The 26,547-nt window shown below is 46.3% G+C and overlaps 1 protein-coding gene across 3 annotated transcripts in view; it reads right to left on the bottom strand.

Moving 5' to 3' along the window:
- The window catches only part of LOC138447870 (tubulin polymerization-promoting protein family member 3-like), a 183,276-nt gene that overhangs the window by 92,404 nt on the left and 64,325 nt on the right, over positions 1 to 26,547 (bottom strand). The window lies entirely within an intron of this gene.

Genomic DNA, 26,547 nt, shown 5'->3' with positions numbered 1-26,547 from the left:
GAAATCTGGTTAGGTGTTGACATATGATGATTGAACTTGATTTCTGTACAAGAACAATTTTTAGATGATTTACACTATGATTACTTTGGATGTTATACACTTATTGATTCATATTTTTGTTGAATATTTGTAGATAAATGGAAATTCACTGAACTCACAGCCCCTGATGAAGAGAATGAATCTCGAAACGCGTTGGGCATATACATTTGGAATAAATCACCGTTAAAGAAAAAAGACTTTGTGAATTGACTACTTTTGGTCTTATTTCCATAAACGGATCCACAGAGAAAACAGTGACTTGAATTGAAATACTTATTTCTACTATTCGAAAATTACTGGGCTACTCTAGCCATAGATAGTGTGCAGGGGACGGGAATTCCCCAACAGGGAACACACTCTTGTTCCATTGTATTGACAACCCATATGCCAGGGATGTTTCTTTTCTCCTCTGCACCTTAAAACCTGTTTTATATTTTCTTGAATTGTTTTACTATAATAATCCTACCATACATTTGGAGTATATGGTGTCTAATTCGCTAGGTTGTCTACAAGGGGAGGACAGGCAAATACATCTTCTTAAAAAAAGAACAGCTTAAGAATCAGTTTCTGGTATTGCCATGAGGTGGAAGTAGAGAGCACTAGTACACATTGGGCCTCATTACGAGGTGGTACTGGCGGATTGTCGGCAACCCGTAACACCGGATCCGGCGCATGACTTCCCGGTGCCACTGGGACATTTCAAGTCCTGGAAGTCAGGCACGGGATTTTGTAAGTCCCCATTCCCATCAAGTCCAATTGGACTCTAAGTGGGGAGAAGGAAGCACCGGTGACGGTGCTGCCGTGATGGCTTTGCCTACCGTGGACGCTGCGCCCGGCATGGTCAGACCTGTCGGGTGCAGTGGCCCCGGCGTGCAGACTCGTAGTGTGACGGTCCGGAAACACCGGCACCCTTGTTTCAAGACCACCACACTTGTAATGAGGCCAATTGACAAGTCCAATATCACAGAAGAAAGGCAGGCTCTACTGCCTAGGGGTCGGCGGCCAGTGGACTGCTGAGAAGCTGTCTCCCCTCCTTTCAGGCAGCTGATGGCTTTGGGTGGAGGATCCCTTGAGTAGGGAAAGCCACGATGCATGGCGCTACCGATGGACAGTGAGACACATTTGCACATATGCTGTGCTCATTTTATTACAGCCCTGCCTCAGGTTTTTTTGATGCCCATTGGCAACTTCAACAATTTCTTTTTGTAGCTGTTTTTACCACTTTTATTTACCATAGAAAGTAGAAGGGAGCTCTTGGGATGTTGCGGAGCACCAAATCGAGGCATTGTTCAGCCCATGCCGTCATAGGCCATTGAACATAAAACCCCATTGTAGCCCAATACATGCCGTTTCCATAAAGGTGGCAAGCCATGATTCTTTTGAGTTTTCCAATAAATCTATGATGTTACGGATGAACTTACTTTTGAAGAATATGAACCATCGCATATAATCAACCTGGTAGAAATGGTAGAATCCTGGTAGAAATTAATTTACACGTGAACTAGGTCAGCAGTAACCTACCGGGGCTACCGGCAGGTTGCTGCCCACCTTGTAACACCGTTCCGGCACCTGATATCCCAGTGACACTGTGATATTACAAGTCCTGGTGGCCTGGGATGTCAGGCGCTGGAAACTGTAAGTCCCCATTCCTGTGGAGTCTGATAGGATTCCAAGGGAATGGAGACACGGAAGCACCGGCGCCGATGTTTCCGTAAAAACCATGCCTGCAGGGGCCGGTGCCGATCTGCCGGGAGCCCTGGCCCCAGCAGGCATTCTCGTAGTCTGGCGGTGCGGAAAGGGTGCAGGTAGATTGCTACCGGCATCCTTATTTACGAACCGCCAGACTTGTGATGAGGCCCCTAATATATACATCTCAGTATTGCCAAGTCAGATAGATCTATCGCTACATCATCTAAATTGTGTTCATCTGTTTTTGGAAAAAGCATCATCAATACATTTAAGAATGGCGCCTGTCGAGACCCTTTCTCGTGTTAAGCCCTGACCAACAGTTCAGGACCGGGGCGTGGAGGGGGTGGGGGGGGGCGTGTGTCCAGAAATCTCCACCTAGAGTTCCTAAGCAAGCTCTGCCTAGAGCGGCCATACCTATTGCAGGACACTGCGATACAGTCATCCCAGATCCAGCAGAATCGAGAGACACAGGATACAAATAAACCCGTTTGAAATGTCTCTCCGTCATTAGCTCTATGCATAGTTAGCGTGTAAGGGCATCGTCACTTTCCATGATCCAGGATCATTGCATTAGGACGCACTACAGAGCAAGAGGCACTGGGACAACCAAGCCCATTTGACTCCTATGGCATAAGCCCGCCGCTTCTCCATTTTCTACTAGAAATAAAAAAAGGCCGTGAAAACATTGTACTTCTTATTTTTCATTGTCGCACACAGTATTTGCAGTATATCTTTTTTAAATGAAAAATACGTTATTCCATTGTACCATATCTTCCTCCTTCATTGTAGATAATTTTCTTTCACTGCACCATCTCTTCGTTTGCCACACAATATCTTCTTGCACCACAACACACCATCCTTAATTTCCACACATTTTCTTTCACTGCAGCCTATCTTCCTGTGCAGCTGCATCTCTCACTGCGGCATGTTATTTACCCGCAGCATTTCTTCTTTCACCTTAGCGTATCACCTTCAGCCGATGCTATTTTACTGCAGTTTGCTTTAATTACCTGCAGCAAATCACATTGCACTGCAGCATATTTTATTGCACTGCAGTTTATTTTACTTATCTGCAGCATATCGCCTTTCACTGAAGCAAGCCTTCTTTCACTGTGGCATATCTTCTCTCACTGTGGAATTTCTTCTTTCACTGCAGCACATCTTCATTCACTGTGGCATATCTTCGTTCACTGTGGCATATCTTCTCTCACTGTGGCATATCTTCGTTCACTGCAGCATATCTTCGTTCACTGCAGCATATCTTCGTTCACTGTGGCATATCTTTGTTCACTGTGGCATATCTTCTCTCACTGTGGCATATCTTCTCTCACTGTGGAATTTCTTCTTTCACTGCAGCATATCTTCGTTCACTGTGGCATATGTCTCACTATGGCATATCTTCTCTCACTGTGGCATATCTTCGTTCACTGCAGCATATCTTCGTTCACTGCAGCATATCTTTGTTCACTGTGGCATATCTTCTTTCACTGAGGCATATCTTCTTTCACTGCAGCATATCTTCATTCACTGTGGCATATCTTCTCTCACTGTGGCATATCTCTCAGTGTGGCATGTCTTCTTTCACTGCAGCATATCTTCTCTCACTGTGGCATATCTTCTTTCACTGAGGCATATCTTCTTTCACTGCGGCATATCTTCGGTCACTGCGGCTTATCTTCTCTCATTGTGGCATTTCATCTCTCACTGCGGCATATCTTCTCTGACTGCGGCATATCTTCTCTGACTGCGGCATATCTTCTTTCACTGAGGCACATCTTCTTTCACTGCGGCATATCTTCTTTCACTGCGGCATATCTTCTTTCACTGCGGCATATCTTCGTTCACTGTGGCATAACTTATCTCACTGCGGCATGTCTTCTCTCACTGCAGCATATCTTCTTTCACTGAGGCACATCTTTCACTGCAGCATATCTTCGTTCTCTGTGGCATAACTTCTCTCAGTGTGGCAGATCTTCTCTCACTGTGGCATATCTGCTTTCACTGCAGCATATCTTCTTTGACTGCGGCATATCTTCTTTGACTGCAGCATATCTTATTTGCCTGCAGCGTATCATCTTTCACTGCAGCATGCCTTCTTTCACTTCAGAATGCTTTCTTTTGCTGTGGCGTATCTTCCTTAATTGTTACATTACTTCAGTTACTGCAGAACATCTTTAACTGATGAACCAACTCCAATGACATCACAGGTTATTTCCTTCCACCCATAATCATGTCTGCATAATGTTGCTATATGTCAAGAGGCTCCTGGAACATTTGGAGCAATTAGCTTCCTGGCACAGAAAGAAACCATTTCTCAAATTCAAGGACTATGTGCAGAGCAAGCAGTGGTCATAGACAACAAAGCAGCATTCGCAAAGTCGCATTGCTCGGCCGCCAGTGCCAAGGATCCTGCAGCAGCCCTAGGGTGCTCCATTCTGGTACCCTTGCCAGAAGTAGGTGCCCGATCAGATGAGCGCTGGGGTGTCCCCTTCCAGGGACTGGGAGGACATGTTGTCTTGGGAAGTCCCAGTATGGGCATTGCCCTCAGTAGGGCTGGCTCTTTGGCTTTTTATTTGTTTATTTATATATTTTTATTTTACGCCGAAAGCCCGACAGGCATCAGGGCGTGATGAAACTTATACTTCCAATGAGTCTGTCCTTTCGGTACACCCTTCCACTTCCCCTGCAATATTTGAAATCTATTGAGGTTCCTTACTTTGCTCAATTTCTGGCATTATGACTCTTCTTGAAGACTTTTGAGGTGCCTGTAAGTGGTCATGACACTGTGGGGTGTATCTTCTGAAGCACCTAAAGAGGTGACGTCAGCAGCTTTACATCTTCTAAATGTCTCCTGTGACAGGCCTGGTCCTGCCGGCTAGTGGTAAGGATGTCCATACATATCTCTCAGGGCCAGAATACTTCCTTCTTTAGGGCCACTGAACATGGGTGTTTATGGGTGTTCGGCCTTTGAGACTACTGCAGTGGTGGTTTGGTGCAGTAGAACAACTTGGACGATTTTTCAAATTTTTCAGGGAGTTGTAAACAGCAATTTCCCATTTCTGACATATAACCCCACCCAAACGTTTTCATTAAAAGGGTACCCAGGTGCACAGATTATATTTCAAGGATTATCACCATCTAACAGTATCTCTTTACTTTGGACTATTTGGCTGAGCGCGAATCGCATCACACTTACTTCCTATTCTGTGATTTGGACCGGTTGAAGGTTCTACCACCTGGTGATTGCTACGCAGCGCACCAACCCCACGGTTATACCCTCCGCAATCTAGATTGAAAACGGGGTTCACAAATACAGCATAGTGAGCTCTCGTTCTCGGCTAACACCAGAGAATGCAATTGCAACCTGCGCAACACTCATGTGAGCTTTAAACCTATTCACAGCCCTCCGGAGAGAGGGCCACACTGGGCGGGAGACATGCCTTGAGGGAAATCCTACAGTTCCCAGATCAGATCCAGAGCATTGGAGGACATTTCTGAGACCTGCTGCAAAACATTTTTATACCATTCAAAACATCTATCAAACACCAACCCAAATGAATATGTTTGGCAAAATAATAATCGGACTGTGAGGAGTAGTCACGTGGGAAAAGTGTACTGCGTGCCCAGCAATTGAAAGGCGTTGCCTTCAGATCTTCGGGAGCGTATTTGAGCCCGTGTGAGCGAGCCTAGAGCTGGTCTCATTCATGGTATCTCCAATTGTGAAGGATGAAACTCGTGAACAACAGTGAAGGTGTATTAATTATGGTCTATAATAGGTCAATGATTGGGAGTGAAAATATGTGAGCAAGAGAGGATCCAGATAGGCTGATACGGTGGGTAGAATATGACTAAATAAATAAATAATCACCATGTGTAGTGAGCAGACAATCTGAGCAGACATTGGGCAAATGACAATCACTCGTGGGATTTTCTAGTCCATAGTTAATTCTTCACCGATGGAAGACTGATTTTCATGAGGCATCTGAGAGATTTCTTGACAACTTCACACAGATGGATTTCTTCCAAACACGCAAAATAAGATGACCAGGATAGAATGGGCATCCTTAAAAAATAAAGTGTGGTTTTACAACTAGTGAGTGAGCAAACATCTTAGACCAGTCTCGCTGTGTAATGACAAAATGGGCATCGAGAGTAAAGCAAACATGAATCACGGCATGGCATGTTTTAATGGGATCAAGAATAAATCAATAACAAGCAAAAATGATTCATGGTTGAATTGCTCTTGATGCCCATTTTGTTATTACGGGCCAAGACTGGTACATTGGGTGGCCAGTCTTGCCAAGTAATGACAAAACGCACAGTAACCAATATAGCCAGACTGGCATAACAATGTAGGCCAGTCTTGCCACGTAATAACATAATGGGCATCATGAGTAAAGTAAACATGAACCATGTTTGCTTTACTCTTGATGCCCATTAAAACATGCAATGCCATGTCCTGGCATACCTGCTTCACCCTATTTATGAGAGTGAGGGGGTATGGCCCCCCACACTTCAAGGCCTTTCTCTGATTGTGCGCAGGGAAGGGAGTGGGACACCCTCCTTTCCCCACACACAATCAGAGGCAGGCCCTATCGTCCACACAGATGCAAGCATTTATTAATCCACTCTTTCCTCTCATTCAAACACATTCAAACACACATTCATACACCCATTCATATCTCCATTTACTCACGCACATGTACAAAAGACACTCTCCTTCCCTTGCGCACAGTTACTGAAAAAAACACTTGCATGCATGCATACATATGCATACAATACAAAACACTCTCCTTACCTGCAGTCGCCGTCCCACCGCCATCTTCCATGGCGCCCTCTGGTTCCTGCACAGCATTAACAGGAAACAGGAAGCAGAGAGAGCTTTCTGGTTCCTGAGGGCATGCACGGGAGACTGGAGCGTCTCATTCGTGAGAGCAGTCCATAGGCACATTTAGGCCTGCATTTCCCCAGCCTGCATCCCCAGCCGGTTGTGCAAGGCTGGGAAAACAAAATGCCCCTGGCCTTTCCTGACCCACTGGGGATGCGTGCTGGGGAATTTAAGCAGTCAAGGGACAAAGGGAAACCATCTTTACCTTCGGCAATTAAAGCCAGTGCCATAATGGGCGATAGGCGGGTCGGAGCCTCATCGTCCACTATGGCAGAGCCGCCCCTCGTAAAAGGATTTCTTTATAACACTTTCAATCCACTTTTTTTCATGCAAAGCAAAACCATAAAAGAGAAAGATAAAGCAAGAAAGAACGTTAGACGGCATTGACGGGAGGGGGGAATGAAAGGTGGGGAAGGGAAGGAGGCAGGGAAGAAGGAAGAAATGTTGATGTGTTTCTGTCAGGGACGTCATTTCATCAAAATGCCCAGGGTAGCGGAAGTGATATCACACGACCCTTGACCTCTGATGACATCACAGGAATGATGTCATTTGACTACACCCCAAAGTGACATCACGGCAAGTGATGGAACATGACCTTTCACCCCACAACTAAACAGGAAGTGGCATCACATAGCATTTTTTCTGAGGACATTATGAAAAATATGGTTACGATATCACAGTAAAGTGATATACATTTCATACAAGAATGGAGTACCATATGTATTAATAATATCAGTGGGTATAGGCCCGTATTACCAAATTACTGTGAATGCAAGCAGACGTCCAAGGCCAAACGATAAGTATATGTTATTATATTACAGTTACGCTTAAGCGCTTCATACAGAACAAATATACATACAATATCACCTAACCTGTGTTGTTACTCATTTATCAACCTCAGCAGGATGAAAGGCTGAGTTGACCTTGCTGGGAGTCGACCCTGCAACCTACAGATCACACACACATTGCAGCAGCCAACGCTCAACCCACTGAGCTTTCTTACCGGCTAATGCTATCAGAAAACCAGCCACTCCAGAAACAAAGAGCCACATGCTGCTGGCCACAGCCCCTGAGCCTCAATTTAAAAAAAAAAACTTTAAAAAAAATTACGTTTAGGGGTAGCAAGGGAGACCTCAGGGCTCGCATTTGCGACCCCTGGCAACCCCTAAATGACGTCCATGGTTTCTGTGCTCGTCCATGCTGTCATTCTTTTGTAAAAGTAACATATTTGAAAATAAAAAATGAAATGGCAGAAGCTGTGAAAATGTATTGTCTCACATGTTGAGGGACCATGTAGAATAAATTGCAGACGATAAACTGCACGTCAGGGGAACAGGTGACCATGACAAGTGTGATTTTGCATGGTATTAGCACTATAGAAAAGTCCACCCTTGGCCAAAAACCTATGCTTTCAATGCATTTTTGCACAAGGATAAAGTTTTCCCTACGGCTAATATGGAATGATATTAGCACTAGTGCAAACTTTGCCCAGGTCTACAAATGCATTGAAAGTATCTTTTTTTGCACTAGGGCAATTTTTGCCCTACTGCTAAAACCAAGCAAAATCGCACTTGTCACAGTGGAAGAGTTTTCGAATATGGCTGCAATGTTTTTTCCACTAGGGCAAACTTTGCATTTGTTTATTTATTTCAATATTTGTTGAGTACTATAAACCCGAAGGTCTCAGTGTGCTATGAGACAAGACAAAACAAGTCCATACAAACACAGCTATCCCTTTACTAAACAGGTATGTTTTAAGATCCTTTTTGAATTTCGAGATACATGGACAAGCACACAATGCAAAAGGTAATTCATGCCATGCCTTGGGAGCCCAAGCGTTAAAACTTGTGGCTCTGTATCTTGTCAGTTTAAAATGGGGTTGACTAAGGGGTGTGCCTTCATTAGAGTGTAAAGCTCTTACGGGGGTTTTGATGTGAATCCGGCTCTTCAGATAGGCTGGAGCAGACCCAGCCACACATTTCTTAGTCAGCGTTAAAACGTTGGGTTTTATGTGGTGTTGCACCGGCAGCCAATCAAGGTCTTGTCGCAAGGTGGTGATATGTTCCCCTCTCTTGAGGCCATGAATAGCTCTAATCACACCATGTTGTAGGGTCTGTAACTTCTTAATGTTACTTTTTGCAATTCCAGCCAAGAGGCTGATGCAATAGTCCAACTGGGAGTTAATCAGGGCAGTAGCCAGAATGGCTCTGTTTTCTATAGATAGATATGGACTAATTTGACGCAGAAGCTTATTTATATAGGTACAAGACAACCTAATGGAATCCACATGTTTAGAAAAGGACATCTGGGCGTCAAAATAGACGCCCAGGGTCTTCATGTGGTGTGCCACTTGAATATCGCAGCCTGCAATGTTAAAATGTGAGTAACGCATGTGCATTTTATAAAATCTGGGCCTAGGACCTACAATAAGTAGCTCCGTCTTGCCATCTTTTAGCGCAAGTGAATTATTAGCCATCCATCGCTGCACCATGGCATACATTTTATTGATTTCACCCAAATCAGAATCGTAATCTCTTGTTAATTTAAAAAGAACGTGGGAATCATCGGCGTAATTGGTATATATCACGTCAATGTCATCCAACAGATGAAAAAAGGTCTCATATAAATGTTTATAAAAAGGGCAGGAATGAAACATGAGCCCTGGGGGTCCACATTCTACTGAGACAGGACATGCTTAAGCAGCAGCCATAGCCACTCTCATAGTCCTCAGACCCAAGATGGATTTGAACCAGACAGCTGAATTCTCTGAACATCTGGCCACATCTACCAACCTTGTAGCCAGAAGCGAGTGATCAAGAAAATCAAACGCTGCTGATAAATCTATCCTCCTAGCCTTCTGATTCGGCTTCTCTGCTTCTTCCAGCTTTGCCTGTTGCTTGCATGAGCTTCTGCGAGTAGCACTCATCTACTTGGTTTCAGCTGCGTGTAGCCCCGCTCTGCTCTAGCGGTGCTACCAGTGGCTTGTGGCGATTGAGAACGTTCGGTGTCCCACAGCTCCTGTTGTGGACACCGGAAAAGGGGGATAACAGGCTTCTTAACCTTGCATGGCCTGCGCTGGCCCCAGAGTCCTTTCTGCTTTACTGCTCAACCAGGCATCCCTCCAGACGTTTTTTTTCAGCCCGCTGTACCTGGATACGCCACTTTCTCTCCTGGAAAGTTCACAACAGCATGGTTCTCTCCCGGATGGTTCTCTCACGGGTGGTTCTCTCCAACCATTTTATTCATCTGAGACCTGTTAAGTCGTTTCAGGTGTAAGTCCTTCATTCTAGTTGCCTCACCACAATTAACCCAAGTAGCTGGACATGCCTGACTTTTACAACAGTACGCCTCCCCAGCCCTCTTCCTCGTCTCAGTACTAGAGTGGTGTGAATGAATGGAAGTGTGCATTACTCCCAGTTGCTAGTTCCTCGTACCAGTCTTAAAGGAAAATGGATGCGAGACATTTTGGGTTGCAAAAAAGGCCAAAGACTGATCATAGCCTATAAAGGCAGGGGAGTATATGATTCCTTTTTACAAGGGAAAGAGTGTCTCACCCAAAGACATCCTCTCCCCACTCCCCAAGGTTCCTCCACCCAGGTGATCCTCCCTCGCGTCTCCACCCCCAGGTTCGGGATCCAAGAGCGATGGCCTTTCCCTGGCCAACTGAGAGGAGGATCTAGGGGGAGTTGAAGTGTGGATGCCTTCAGGTTTCTCACAATACACAGCCTTACAATGCCCAAAAGACCCTGATACAGGCAGAATGGCTGTCAGGCACATGCAGTCCGTAGAGTAACAGAGCACGCCCCTCTCAATCACGCCGCTGACAGCTTCCAGCCCCACTTGCTCTTGGCACTCAGGACACTGCTTGATTGCCAGGTTGATCTTGGGCAAGGGATATTCTTAGTTTGGGTGAAACATTGAAACGCAGACCCAACCAATAATAAATGCTGGTGAATGGTATTGGGGAAGTTACAAATAGGATGCTGGCCTACATTCTAGACAACAGGTTTGCTCACTAGTTTCACATTGATATTTTACTTTAATATATGTCATTCTTAGCTACAGCAATGGAATGTCATAGCAGCCCCAGATGAACTGTGAAAATATACTGTACATATGTGCTCTTTATGCTATTTTTCACACATTGCTAAGCACCAGATACAGACAAGAGGTTAATGGAAGGGTTTGGGAGCTAATGATATAAATGATCACCTCAGAGGTTTGTTCGGGCCAATCTGGTAGCTTGCGGTGTGGACATTAACGAGTGGTATAGCTCTGCTTTGGCAACACGTACCAGCCAGCTTCTTCTTTTAACTACCTTGATTGTGGCGGCAGCAAGTGTTCATCCATCAGCTTTGTTCCTATTCGATTTCGCTCTGCAGTTCCTCTAACATGAAAATAGAAAGGGGTCACTTTCTATTGAGTAACAGCTCCCTTTCATTTTAGATGGTGGACTTATTTCCTTAATTGCAATTCTGGGAAACATGTTTGCTTGAACTCCAACACTTTGCGGTCAGAGGACAAACATCTTTTCCAAAATGAAGACTTGCATCATGGCGACCCACCCGGTTGTTAATAACCCTGCAGCCAGAAGCTGTGGACTTTATCAGAGGGTTACAGTTGGTCTTGTTAACTGCACCCTCGCCGGTGGAGCCAGCCAATCAGGGGTTACAGAAAGTGGGCTGACACTGCTAGTGTCAGCACACGTTCTAAGCCGCCTGATGGCCGGTTCCCCCACCCTCCATCTTCCCCTGACCGACGCTGCATTTTTTTGTACTCCCCACTTACCTGATTGCTGTGGCGGCGTGCCCTGCCGCTGCAGCTCCTGCAGCTTCAGTCCCGCTCTGTTTGGCTGCCAGGGAGATGAAGAGGGGCTTCATAGGGAGCCTGCATTTCTATTCCATGGCGGCCATGTTCGTACAGTATTTTCTCTCTGTGAACAGGATGCTGCGAGGAGTCCCATTCACTAAAAGAAAATACATTTAAACAAATGTAAAAACATTAGCACCTGTGTGCGAACTACATGGGTGCTAATGGCGATATGCCCTGATGTGGTGGGCTGACCCTGTAGGTAACCGCCGACTACCCTCGTTAAGGGAACCTTGCTGTGCTTGAGCCCGTAATTTGGCCAGTGGGCCTCTACATACATGTTCGGCCTTCCACCACAGGGCATATTGCCTCATTAGTTCAGGTGTCTGAGATTGAACAGCCGGCATAGACTGCTATATTAGCACCTGCAGGGGAATTCTTTGGTCCTGAGAGCCAATCAGTATCCAGGGCTTCCAGGCTTTAATCGCTGGTATCTCCTCAGGTTGTGATTCATGGCTGATTTCAGCTGTCACTCTGTATGCCTCCCTCAAGCCCCGCACTCCTGCTCACCCACCCCTTCCTACCTTGCCTCTGTTGCATGCACATGCGCACTGCATCCTTCAAGGTCCAGATGGCTGTACTAAGCCCTCATTATACACACATGCATATGTTCCATATACATATAAGTTCGATTTCCAGGCACGTAAACATGGGAATTGATCATCTTGACGGCCCCTAAATCAAAATTATAACATTCGAAAGTTGGTAATTAAATGTCGGACAACGCAGAGATAGAGGGCTAAGATTGTCATCATTGGCAGGCCATACCGGGTGGTGGTGAACTGCACGCGAGTTAATAGGCCCGACCAAAGTGAGGAAACACCAGCAATCATGCGCAAGTCTAGAATTGGCTAAGAGAGATGAACTCAGTGCAAAATCTCTCAGCTTTGCCATTGACTGTGACCTCTCAACAAAACACAGCGCCCAATGGAGACACTTTGTACTCACTCTGGCTTGCTATTCCTCTGACACCATTCAAATCGCAATGTTCTCTGTCCAATCATACCATTTATTCAGGAGAAATCCAACCTATCAAATATACAAAAATAAATGCTGGCACTGGCTACCTCATCAAGCACACATCATGCTCAAGATTGCTTGCATCGCGTACAAAGCATTCAAACCCATAATTCCATTCTACCTAACCGAGAAGTCCACCCTCTCTAGAGAAGCCATGGCATGGCCAGGCTGGAAGCAAAGGTATGCGAGAGGGCAAACATCTAGGGAAACAGACCATGCCCTGCTATTCACCCTGAACAAGGACAGGTTACCAATGCAGAGCAGACTGGCCCTTCCGCCCTATACCTACACACCAGGAAGTGCCCGAAGCCCCTACTCAGATCACTGCACTCAATCCTACTCCCCCCCCCTCTCGATCTCGCCTCTGTCCCATAATTCACTTACACAACCCAGCAACCTCTCCCAGCCCCCCACCATGCTTGGAACCCTCTGTTGCTTCCCATTGAGGAGTGTGTCTTATAGATACATGTATATGAGGACAGTGGGCTATTACCACCCAGTATGGCCCACTATGGAAGGTAAAGTTGCCAGTAGGGACATGAAAACATGTCCAGGCTGCTCATGGCCTTTTCAGGAGAGATTTGGAAGATTCCTGTGCATAGCGCAAGGCTTTTCCACACCCCACAAAACTCCCACCAAGATGGCTGCCACATTAAAAGGAAACAGAGCTCTCAAAAGACATCCTTTCGTCCTTTTCTATATCCATGCTGGCCATTGGTGGCGAGGATAGGTGTGATGAATGGGGGAGGTGGCAAGAAAAATCAATGTGTTTTCTTTATTTTTGGTTTAAAGCAGTCAGGGCTGGTAAGAGGAAGCAGGAGAGCGTTCACCCCACCGATCACCCCACCAGCAGTGCTAATGGTTGGTGTAAGTCTTCCGTCCCAACACTTAAGGCGTCTCGTTTCTCTCTCCCTGTTTTAAGCGGAGCGTTCCATCCTCGGTGGGCGGGATATTATGTCCTCTGATTGGTAAATCAGATAGTAAAGGGAAAGTGAAATAAAAATGTGAAACGTACACATAAAAATGAAACTGACGCTGAAATGATATAGGCAGTCGTCGCAGACAAAGCGAAATATTCATCGCCTCATCCTCAGACTAAGTGCAATCAAGCCATTATATGGATGGGTAGCCCCAAAACAATGGCCGTGCTCAAAGGCATATAACACTTGCTATTGTATAATATTAAAGTTTAGACGCACTAACACGAAAAAGGAAGTTTGCTGGTTGCGAAATAGAAGGGACGATTATTTAATATCATTTGAAGGTATGGAGTTTGGGTCCACTGTATGATACAAGCTACTACAACCCAACAGCCCACTATTAGGAGCTAGGAAAGGACACTGCTGGCGGAGAAAGGGGTCCCATCGCCAGCAGTAAGTGTCAGAGACGTGCGCTGGAGGGCCACTCGGCATTCGAGGCGTCCGTTTGCAAAGCACGCACTTGAGGGGCACTTGAGCGCAATAACGCCGTGCGTCTGCTTTATGGCAAACTCGGAGCATGCCCCAGCGAAGCGGTATGACTCCCATCTGTCATGTTAAAAGGAAACAGCTCGGGCTGCGCTCCGGGCAGCATTTCAAAAGTGATGAGTAACCGTGCAGAGCACGGTGGAATCAGACGTTACTCACTCTCCGAGGTGCTGTTGAGGTCACTGGGTTGGTGTGGGGACGCGGACAGCACATCACATCTCACCTTGAGAACTGCCAAGCTTGGGGCGGTTAAAAGGGGTGGGGCTTTGGGAACTCGGCCAATCACAGACCAAGCCTAAATGGAAAATTCGTCGTTAAAGCAATAGAGAAAATGCAGTGTAAGACTCGACCGTGGTGACCCTGATTGGGCCCTACACCAAACCTGTGCCACTTGGCGCACCTCAGATGACGAGTGGCACACACTTGCGGAATCCTTCTTGCAATGTTGAGGTGACCCTGGCCCACCCCCAACCAGACCACCAGGCCCAGCTGCTACTAGCATTTGGGGACCAGACGTCCCGGTTTTGCAGGGAATGTCCTGGAATTGGGTGCTCTGTCCCCCTTTCTCAAGATTATTTTGCCATTGGAAACTGCAGTGGTCCTGGTTTTTGGTAGTAGGTCTTCATAGCCGACAGGCAGGGACACCTGCCAGCTCCCACAGAAGAAATGCTGTACTTTACAAATTAAGATAGTGTTAGTTTGTGATAAATGAATTGTGATATGTGTTTATTCCACCAGTAACACTTAAACCTCCTTCTCTTCCAACCACTACTGAGGTATAGTGGTGCCTTGACAGCCACTTTCAAGAGTTAGTCCTACTTCTATGTTAGTTGCCCTGTCCCGTTTTTTGATTTTTTAAATCTGGTGACCTTATACTAGCAGCACTATACTGAATGGGTAATCTTGGCAACAAAGTGCAATGTCATTGCTGCTGACGTTGGATGCTCTTCAATTAGCTCTGGGCTGCTGATGACAAAGATAGGTTTAAAAAAAGTAATCGTCAGCCCCTTTGTTTAGGCGCCAACCAAACACATCTTTGAGTCCGAGAGAAGTCTTAGGCAGAGTTCAGTTAGGCCCGACGGGTGCTGTCTCAGAATGTTGGGGAGGGTGAGGGCGGGGGGAGAGGTTGGGGGGCAGGGTTGCACGACAAATCTTGCACAGGGCGCTGCCAGACCTGGGGCCGGCACTGTACACGGCCCTTACCATGTATGTTCAATCCCAAATTACGTCACTGGCTGTGTGTATGTGAATTTTCACTGGAGACTGCTTTCCTCGGCGGACATTTGCATATTCTTCCCTATTACTCTTTGGCCTTGAATCTGGGGGAAACCCCTTCATAAAGGGTGGCTGGAAGTTGGGATGTGTGAAATGTAAATCATGTCGCCAGAGTGAAATTGAAAATTTTTCACTTTTTGCGAAATTATTATTTGTTTTCTAATTATCCCTCTGGCAAAATTGAAGAAAATAGATTGCAAAAACATAATTTAGTGGCTTTTTTTATTGGAAAACTAAGAGGAAACAATTGATAAAAGAGTTTGCCTTCGTTTGCTTGATCAATATACCAACAAAAATGACTTTGCAGATTATTTTCTTAAACCACCTAAGTGGACAACTCTTGAATACAGTCTTCCCTTAATTTGCTGAAAGAATCGGCAGCAAATGGTCTTGTGCAGAAGGGATGTAACCTAGCGGTTTGAGTTGGACTGCCCCTTTTGGGGTGAGACCAAACCTGATTTGCATGTTGTCTTTCCCGCGATGGTCCGAAAGGGTGACCAGAGCCGCGGCACTGATTTTTTAATTCATTTAAAACCTTCCGGCCATCACTCTTTGACAATGTTTAACTAGAGTTTTTTTCCCAGTAAAGTAAATGACAAACTCAAGTAAATAGCCGTTTACTCCACTGGGGAGGAGCTTCGGTAGTGTGCCACTGGGCTAACCTGCAGGCCATGACCAGCATGCACAATGGGTGTCAGAACAGGTTATCATGCCATGTTCTTTCTAGAGAGGGGCACCTGTTATCTTTTTTGTATTTTTGTAAGGAACTTGGGGTTGGTCACCCTGAGTTACCTGGGGCAACCCAGATGTGGAGCCCTTGCTCACAGTGCTCAGAGAGGCACGGCTCCACCTCACTGATGAGGCCCAACAAGGCTGAAACATGTGTTTGGGGTTGCTGTTGGTACTCTTGTTCAAAAGAGGTTTGCCTGGCATTTCGGTGCCGGACTGCCCTTGTGGGCGGGACAAAGACTGATATGCAAATGGGTATACCTCCTTTGTGAAAAGTACAGTGAGCAAAAAGCGGTGGCTGCGGACTCTCAAAGTGGGAAAAGGCCACAGAAAAGGTTATCATGCCATGTTCTTTCTTGAGAGGGGCGCCTGCTACCTTTTTTGTGTCGAGGAGGTGGTCGGCCATGCCCCAGTCAAACTGATCCCTCGGCTGGCCTCATGCCATACCCAGTGATCACAATGTGGCTCAGGGATGAGTCTGTGGCATGGCCGAAGACCATGTCCACTGGGCATGTCCCACAGATCGGGGCTCTTGGAGGAAGCTACGGCATGGCTAATAGCCATGACCTAGACATGATGTTGACTGGACATCATGGTAGGCCATGTCCTGTGGATGCAATGGGTGGCTTGGAAGTGCTTGTGGAGAGGCTATTGGGGGAAATGGGTGGTTTTGAGATGTCTGGGGTATGTCTGACGGAATGTAATCATTGAGCACCATTATGGACGTTACGTGCATTCCAGGTATCACATACAGGCCCCTATTACAGAGATATTACATGTGGGTTTCTTACATTAAAGGTAATGTCAAAAATATACATTATGTCCACCACTTTAAAGGGTAGTCAAGTAAAAGGCCTTGGAATGTCTCGGCAGGATAGCTCAGTGGCAACGTGCTCGCATTGGTAGCAAGACGACACGGAGCAACACAGGTTAGATCCCCGGGTACAAGCTTAGTAATCTCTGGGTATTAAGCGCATTATAAATAACCTATCATATCATGTCACTTTCTAAGAAAAGTATCCCTTCACCCTTTACAATGGTGATTGGTATGGTGTGAGAAAAACTTAAACTCACCCTAGTTATAACGTAACTGTCTCTCGTGCGGGAGGTGAGCCGCCTCTCCAAAGGATGAGCAAAAGGTGTATGGAGACGCAAATTAATTATTGAATAGAAATGTCTCTTTAGTGCTACAACTTACTTAAGTGTTACCAAATATTTTAGGTGTGTAAGTAAAGAGATTATTATCCCCCCATCCTCCGTCCCCTTATTTATTTATATTTTTTACCATTTCCAAACCCCCTCCCCAACCCCACTTACTGGTTTGTTGCGGGGCGCAGGATGCTGCCACAGCTTCCCAGCGTCTCCGGCCACTGTGGAAAGGGAAGAGGGGTACCGTATGGAGCCCAGATATGGAGCCTGTCTTCCCTTTCCATGGCGGCCGTTTTAACGCAGTATTTTTAGTCATTGAAAGGGACACGAGTGGCGTCCAGTTCAATGACTGAAACTATTTTTTTTAGCACCCCGGGTTAACGCTTTGGTAACCTGGGGTGCTAATGGCATTAATCCCCAACTCCAAGGGCTGGAACGGGTGATAACGGCCCAGAGCCCTCGTTAACGGCCCTTGTGTCTTCCTTGCTCCCGCAGCCTTCTTGAAGGTCAAACCTTTCCCCTGTGGGCTATCCTCCCACTCCTTCCCTTCCATCCACTCCCTTGTTTTCCACGTTCCTCTGTCTGCAACAGTGTCCTCAGCCTAGGGATAAATGGCATATGAGGAGAGACACAAAGCTTGTAGGTATTGTTTGGTTGTCTATCCACTATGACGTCAGCCGTGATGAGCGGTTGGTCATGTTTACAATGAGCGATAGCTGTGCACACTTGTCAGACAGCACATGCAATTCACTTCCAATGACTCAGCCATGCAGCTGAGCAAAAGAGCGGCAGTCACATTAAAGGGAAGTCAAGTGAAGTGTCTCTGCACTTTGGGGCTTTGGCCTTCACTTGTCACACTAGGTAGAGACTCTGCTCGCCCGATAAGCGCTAATTATTATTACTGTTTGTGACCATTTGAACGCACAAAATTTATAATTTGGGGACCAGTCATCATTAGGGTGTGTTTGTGTTTTTCTCACACTGTAATACTTACCGTTTCAACGAGTGAACAAAGTCTATTCTTATAGTGTGACAAAATATATCCACGATGGGCCTGTGTGTAATTTCCGACATTTAGCAATGCCAGAAGCGTGTTGCTTAGAAGCGGGGATAAGGTTCACCTACTTGTGGGAGAGGGAGTCTAAGTGAATCCGGGTCAAGCAATGATAATACAAGCAAGCCCTGTTGAAACTGCAACACAGCGGTAACACACTAGAGTGTGTGGGTTTGTTATTTTGCTTTTATCTTTCATTTTCAATATGTTTGTGTTAAAAAGAAAACGTATTATTTTAATTTCCTTTCGGGCGCTACTGTGCCAGGCGGCTGACTGGACGCTGTGGTTGTTCTCTGAACCATAACATTTTTATTCCTACAATTTGTTTTGTTTTACATCCTCTGTTATTTTTTGTATGCCGTTTATTTCGGCTTCAAGTTTGCCTGGACTTGTGTAAACTGGTGTTTTTGCCGGGGACTACATTTCCCAGCTGTCTTTATTTTCATACCAGCACACATTGCTGCACGTGAGTCTTTTCTCGCTTTCGCCTACCTTCTCCAGCCTCCTAAGAGGCTGGTCTATACAATTCAATGACCTACCTATTTAAGGGCCCTCGCCGGGAGTGCAGCGACCGAGCTCAGCCTGAAGTCAGGCCAAAGTCAGGCCAAAGTCCCGCCCGTCTGTGCTCGTCCGTGCTCTGGGCACCCCATATATCTCGGGAACAAACGTCCCATAGTATGTTACTTGCCTTAGCCCCAGAAAGCACGGTATTTCCTAAGGGCTGTCAGGAAACGGTCCCTATGTTATCACACGCCCAATTCCTTTATTCACATGTCTTATTAATGCACGCCTCCTAGAGGCACGCAGGTAGGAGATGTTCTCCTTATTAGAGGATCACTGCCTTAATCTGGTATTTGTTACAGAGACGTGGCTTACGGATACCACAGGACCTGACATTATACAAATGCTGCCTCCGGGCTATGCCTTGCTAAAGGTTGACCGTGGAGCTAAGCATCCGGGAGGTGGGGCTGCAGTGATGTCCAACTCGCAGTATGACTGTACACTGCTGCAAAACTCCTTGGAATCCGAAATTATAATATTTATTATTAAGAGTGGTGGTAAATGCGGCCTGGGTATGCCATCTTGTGCTAGTTTATCGCCCACCGTTGACAAACCTTACCACTTTTACTCGCACCTTCCTGAATGATGCATCAAAATGATCACTTCAATATAAAAATGTGATTATACTTGGAGATGTTAACTTATGGGCAGAAACAGAATCTGCTCAAACACACGGGGCTCTTAGCAGAGCCATGAAACAACTGCAATTGTTACAGCACGTGGTGGGTCCTTCACATATTAAAGGCCACACCTTAGACCTGCTATTCGCATCACCAGTTTTAGTAGAGGTGTTCCCATGTCATCCTCTGACATGGACGGATCATCACATGTGCTGTTTATAATTAAAACAGAAGGAGTTTCTAAATAGCCTCCTCAATCTAATGTCCTGTATTGGGGAGGTAACTGGGTGAAAGTTGATCCAGCCACGGTTTTTATCAAACGTACTCAGCAACAGGCTAACCTAACGCATCTGCCGGGCCTTCCTTCACAGGATATAGTTGGATTGGTCAACTGTTTGGAGTCAGTAGCAGAGGAACTGGTCCCATTAAAAAGTATGACTAAGGGGCCATCTCACTGCACCCCTTGGTATATGCCTGAGCTCTGGGCATTGCGCTTGGAAACTTGGCTGGTAGAGCGGCTATGGAGGAAAGGCTACGAGGCTCATCTTTGTAAAGCATATAAACAGCAACGTGCGGCCTACCATAAGGCATTAAAAACAGCTAAATCCTTATATTTTGAGGATTTAATCCAAGCTGCAGCTAATACTCCCAAATAATTATTTGAGATCATTAATAAATTGACTAAACCTGATAGTAATGCGCAGACAGTCAATTTGCAATCTTTATGTGACAAGCTCTCGACATTCTTCATTACTAAAATTGAGGCGATCAGAAATGGTATTGTAAGTAGTGGGAATCTTAAAGAAGGCAATAAGGCCAATATGGATAGCGGTATGCCTGCATTGACATTAGGAATAAAGGCAGATTTGGGTTTCTCTAACTTCACTTTAACTAATAGGGAGGAGCTGATGAAAATAGCAGCTAAGCTTAAATCAGCGTCACCCCTTGATCCAATCCCACTGAAATTGTTCAAAGCAGCGCCAGCAGATAATTATGATACGCTGGTTACTGCTGTCAATTCTTCCTTGAAGTGGGGTCAAGTTCCATCTAAACTCAAGGAAGCCCTGGTAATACCATTATTAAAGAAGCCAACACTGGATATCTCGATTAATTATCGACCTATCTCACTCCTGCCCTTTCTTATGAAAGTTTTAGAAGCAGTGGTGACTCCCCATCTGAGAACTTTTCTGGAAAACCAAAACATCTTGGATAGTTGTCAAATGGGCTTTCGCCCTTTGATGGGAACCGAGTCAGTTTTGGTATCTGTGTTGGATGACCTTACCATGATCGGGGACGAGGGCGCACGACAGGCCTCATTTTGTTGGACCGGTCGGCCGCCTTCGACACCATTGATCGTAGTATATTGCTGCCAAGGCTAAAGGAGGCAGGGTTCGTGGGGGCAGCACTGGACTGGTTTTGCCCCTTTCTGAACTCACATTCCTCAAATAGTGTCCCTTCACCCTTATCGTTCATCTTCATATCAATCTCATGCAGAGTTCAGCAGGGATTGGCTCTCTCCCCCTTACTTTGTAATCTTTATATTCACCCTCTGTTGATCCTCATTCACTTGTTTGACTTCAGGGACTTTTTGTATGCAGACGATACATAGATCCTGTTTAGACTTGATGCAAAGCAGGATGAGGTACAAGACAAGCTAAAAAACTGCTTGGAAGCCGTCCTGGTCTAGATGGAGTCAAATTGGCTCAAACTAAATGGTGGAAAGTCAGAGATCCAGATTTCAGGCCCGCCAGGGGAGCTAACAGTTGGATGGATGCTTTCTGGCCAGAATCACTCGGTCCACTACCTAAATCGGATAAAGTGGTTTGTAACTTAGGGGTTAAGCTATCTGAATCCCTGTCCATGGAAGCACAGGTTAACGCGTTATATGGTGCAGGCTGTGTTAAGCTCAAACAGCTAAAAAAAAGTTCTCCCCTTTATTCCAGATACATTTCTTGCTCAAATTGTGGCAGTTTGTGTAAATGGGAGGCTGGACTACTTGGCGCAACCTTCTTTCCTCATCCAGCGCCTGCAAGTGCTACAAAATGCTGCATTGCATCTGGTTACACACATACCTGTTGGTACAGGGATAACTAAGGCCAGACAATCTCTCCACTGGCTTCCGATTGAAGCTTGGGGAAAATTTAAGGCACTGTGTATTATGCACTGTGCCTTAAGTGGGAAGGGATGCTTAGCCAGCCAAGAAAAATTGAACAGATATCTCCCGGCTTGCTCTCTGAGATCCTCAAATGCAGCTTTGCTACGGATACCTAAATATAAGAAAGAACGATTGGGAGGCCATGCTTTCTCAGTTGCAGGGCCTAGGCTTTGGAATTCATTGCCGGAAAGGTTGAGGAAAATCGAGGATTTCATATTTTTCAAACAAAATTTGAAAACTTTCTTTTTCACATAAATTCTGCCTCACACGGTTACCCCTGAATTTCTTACACCTGTCTTGTTACCAGTAGTTTAAGCACCATGATGCCTTGGGTGAAAGAGAGCAATATAAATAGCTGATTGATTGAAAAAAGGTAGTCTTTAGGACTTTCCAGAATTGTAGGTGTTTTATTGGCATTTTTGGGTCTCTGAAAGGTCTATAGCTTAGAGCTGTTGTAAGATACCAAAATACTGCCCTAAGCTAGAGTCTGCCCCAGAATGTGCCAGTAGAATTGCTGTACCCCAGACTATGCCATCTGAGTTACTATATCCCTGAATGTACCCATAAGCGTTACACTGACATGCAATGTGCCCTCATAGGTATTGCACTACTGAATTGCAATCAGCCACCCACCACATGCCGAAAGAGTAGTTATCCCCAGTAAATACCCATCATTGTTACTGGGATCCAGAGCATATCTTCTGGCTTGCCGCAGTGCAAAGTATGCCTGTAAGGTTACCATCCACCTAAATGTGCTTGCTGCCTGATGTGACCAATTTAGCTTCAAGACATGATGGAGCATGGACATTTCCAGATTTGCTACTGGCCTGAGCCTGTGGGTATTAGCATGAGGAGAGTGGCCTCTCCAAGCTGCGGGGCACAGAGTGCCCTCTCTGGGGCTGTAGCTAGCCACGCTGTTTGCCTCAAATTCATAGAAGTGGGTTGTGGCAGCTGGATTCTCATGGTTTCCGGGTAGAAGCCGATCCAACACTGAATACGGATTGCACACCATAAAGCCACCATTGTGACACGACCCCATGCTCACTATGCTTCAACAGCTACAGCAACACAATAACAAGCAGATCACAAAGGACCACATGAGAAGGGGGTGCACAACAAAGATCAACTGCATAGCCACACTGGGCCCAGTGGCTATCCACAACTAGATACCCCACAACTACTAACAACCTTCCTACTCAACCACCTCACACTGACCATATACGCCTCAGACAGCTAGAGAACCCCCCACCCACTAAAACGCCCCAAAACAACACACCTCACAGGGGTGTTGCTAGGTCTGGAAAAGACGCTGGGCTACGCTAATGTCGGAACGGGGGGCTAGCTAGCCTTTTGGTTGTAGCTCCTGAGATTTTATCTGGGGTTACAACCAAAACACCAGGGGCTATAGCCCCCTTAGGCTCCCCCTAGCAACGCCTCTGCCTCTCAATCCGAATCACCCCTCAACGAGCTCAAGCACCTGACAAGTCAAACACTGGATGCTCCCAACTAGCAAAATCCGCCGCCATAGAAACCCACCCAGCCCACTTTTACAGGACCATGTTAGCACCTGGAGACCATAAAAATGGCAGCGGTGCACACTATAAATCAACATAACATAGCTACTTGTCAGGATGGAGAATACAGAAGAGAGTGCAGTCCACTTTGCAAGCTAACCACAGGAGATATTTTTGGGGCGTTTTGTGTAAAGGAATGTACTCTTTCCCAGCAGAATAATGTCACACCTCTGATTCAAAAGGGTTAGGCCACCCGCATCCCTTTAATTGGTGCCTTTGCGGTATCAGAACTGAGGGAACACAATCTATTAACACATAATTGCACCAGCATCACAAACTGCATTTCCCACAGTGAAAAGCACAATACAAACGACAGATGGTGATCATGATGGTGGTGATGATGATGATGATGATGATAGATATCATCAAAGACCGCCCTAGTTAGAGGGCAAGGCCTTTCTGTGAGGTCATATTAAAGGGGGAGACAGATCATGTGATCATGCTTGCAGCATATTCATGCCACAGTGTGGACGTGCAAGCGGTTAATCCAAAGTATAAACACATTCATTAAGACACGTCAACTTCCGGCTGCAGACATCCTTCCCTCCTCGACTACACACCCACACTCCTTCATCATTCATTCATCCTGCCCTCTGTAAACCCTCCAGCAAAATGCACCCAGCCCTCATCAACACACACCCAAGTCATCGCTCAGCACACACTCTGCCTTCCACAAACACCCCCCCACTTATATGAATAGCTATGCCATGCTACATGCCATATAGCAACATAGCCCATGCCCGCCATCTACACAGCCAACCTCCAAAAACACACAGATTACATTCCGTCACCAAATTCTCCCCTGTCAGCACATGCAGTGTTCTCCGTCAATACATACACTATTCCAGATCAACACAAACTTGCCCTCTATCACCGCCCACCCTCAACTCGAGGGCCACGTGTGTGCTGCTATCCATAAACGCAGAGCGTTCCATCATTATATACCCTACCACTCTTCATCAATAAGCATCCTACCTTGCACTAACCAGAAACCAATGCTAAACAAACAAACAACCCAATCGCCCACTTAGCTCTCCATCAACGCACAGCCCACCCTCCAGAAACACACCACACTTTCCATCGACATGCCCCACCATCCTTAAATACGTGTCGCACCCACCACTCAACACACCTCTATCATTCCAAATCCCAGGCCTCCCACCCTAATCAATAGACAACCAACCTCCCATTAACACACTTCACCCCTCTATCAGTGTGTACCCTGTCCCCCTTAGCCAACATCATTCTCTCCATCATCACACATCTCACCCTCCAGCACCACTTACCTGGCCCTTCATCATCACACACCCCACCCTATATCAACATACACGTTGATCTCCAGAAACACACACTGACCACCAATGTCTCGGCAGGATAGCCCAGGGGCAACGTGCTCGCCTTGGAAGCAAGACAACACAGAGTACTCCATCAGCACACATACACAGTGCAATGAACACATTCCCACCCCTTCATCACATACCCGGTCTTAATCAACACATATATACACACACACACAGCTACACATATGGGGCCTAATTCACAGAACGTTTTCCAGTGGGGTTTTGCCATTATAAAACGCTTCTGTGAATTAGGCCCAGGGTCTCTGTTGACAACAACCATACATTCGAGAAACACTTCCACCGTCCATTGTAAATCCTGACCCCCATCAGCAAACAACTCACCGTCCATCAAAACACACAGGCCCTCATTACGACCCTGGCGGAAATCGTGGTGCAAAATGCACCATGGAGCACGGCGGAAAGCTGCCGATAGCGCCATGTGGGTTGGCGGATTTTCCGCCCCATTCCGACCTTGGCGGGGCGGTAAATCCCCATCCCCCATTTTACCCTTCCCCATTCCCATTTCTGCCCCATAGGGTATAATGGGAGTGGGGAAGGCGTTAATTACGCCACCGTAAAATACGGTGGCGTAATTAACTACAAGGTCCCGTAGCGCCATGGATTTCTCCGCCCGGAAAAACCAGGCGGAAAACGCTCCATGGCGCTACGGGAACTCGTAGTAGGGCGGACGGGTCCGCCGCGAATACCGCTGGCGTAAACCCACTCCGCCAGGGTCGTAATGAGGCCCACAGTCCTGCATCAACAAGCACCCCCTACTTCCGGACAACCCTCACTCCTGTCTCCAGCAAAACCCAATGTACCTTCCATCAGCATGCACAACATCTTGAACAGACACACCCTTCGCCTTCCATCAACATATGACCTTCCTCCCTTAAGACATGCCTTGCAGTCATCAGTATAAACATCAGTCTTCATCAATACACGCCACCCCTCCCATCAACGCACATCATGCAATCCATCAGCATGCAACGGACCATATATCAAAGCATGCCCCCCATTCCTTAAGGACAGCATACACTGTACAGCAAAACACACTCTGCAACACCCTACTCTCAATGAATACACAATAAGTCTCCACCAATACCCCTCACTGACAAATAATATGCCAGCAGCTCATATTCTATGCTCAATAAACATACAAGATGGCCTCCATCCACAAACGCACTGTTCAGCAACAAACAATCTGTCCTCCATTAATGGAGGCCAGCTATTCTTCCTTGTGCACCACACACCCCACACCCTTGACCAAAGAACATTTCCTACGCAAATACTCCTGCGCATTCCATCAACATACACCACACACCGTGAGTCAACCAAGCTCCACCCACGCGCAATACAACTAGCAATCCATGAGCAGATACTTTGGCATAACTTAATCCACACTGTGACCAAAAACCTCACTCATCGTGAACAATCGCCCTGCCCTCTAGCACAACACATCCAAATCTCCATCAACACACACACCTCACTCCCATCGCCAATCACTGCACTCCTTGTCCACAAACATCCTGTCCTACATCAAAATTCAACCTATGCTCCTTGAGAAACATATGGCCCACCCTCTACCAACACACCTCACCCTTCAGCCACTCATACTTCGCTTTGAATCAACATGCACCCTAGTCCTCACAACACATCCAAACCATTAGCACACACTCTGCCTTTCACCAAAAAACACCATGCCCCCATTGGACATCCTATTCCCCACCAACAAACAGTTTTATCTCCATAAACCCACAGGATGCCCACCACACACGCGTACCCGACTGACCAACCAAACACCCAGCACCCCACCATCACAAAACAAACCCACCTCCTACATTATTCACCCTGCATTCCGTCGGCACACGCCCAGCTGATCCATAAGCAAACATGTTTCCTCGATCTACACACCCCATGTCCTTCATCAACACAGGCCCTCCACGGCAACTCACCACACAATCATCAACAAAGGAAACAGTGTTCATGAACACACTTTGCCCGATGTCAAAACACTTCCAGTCCTCAACACAACCCCAAGCTTCCATTACATACCGCTCTTTCTTCAGCACACATCTGCCTGCATGCATGTACGCTCCACCCTCCAGCACCAAATGCT

The sequence above is a fragment of the Ambystoma mexicanum genome, chromosome 1p (genome assembly GCF_040938575.1).
Source record: "Ambystoma mexicanum isolate Mex_15411 chromosome 1p, UKY_AmexF1_1, whole genome shotgun sequence".
Classification (NCBI taxonomy): Eukaryota; Metazoa; Chordata; class Amphibia; order Caudata; family Ambystomatidae; genus Ambystoma; species Ambystoma mexicanum.
Note: the sequence above shows the minus strand (reverse complement) of the source record. Positions and strands in the feature narration are given on the sequence as shown.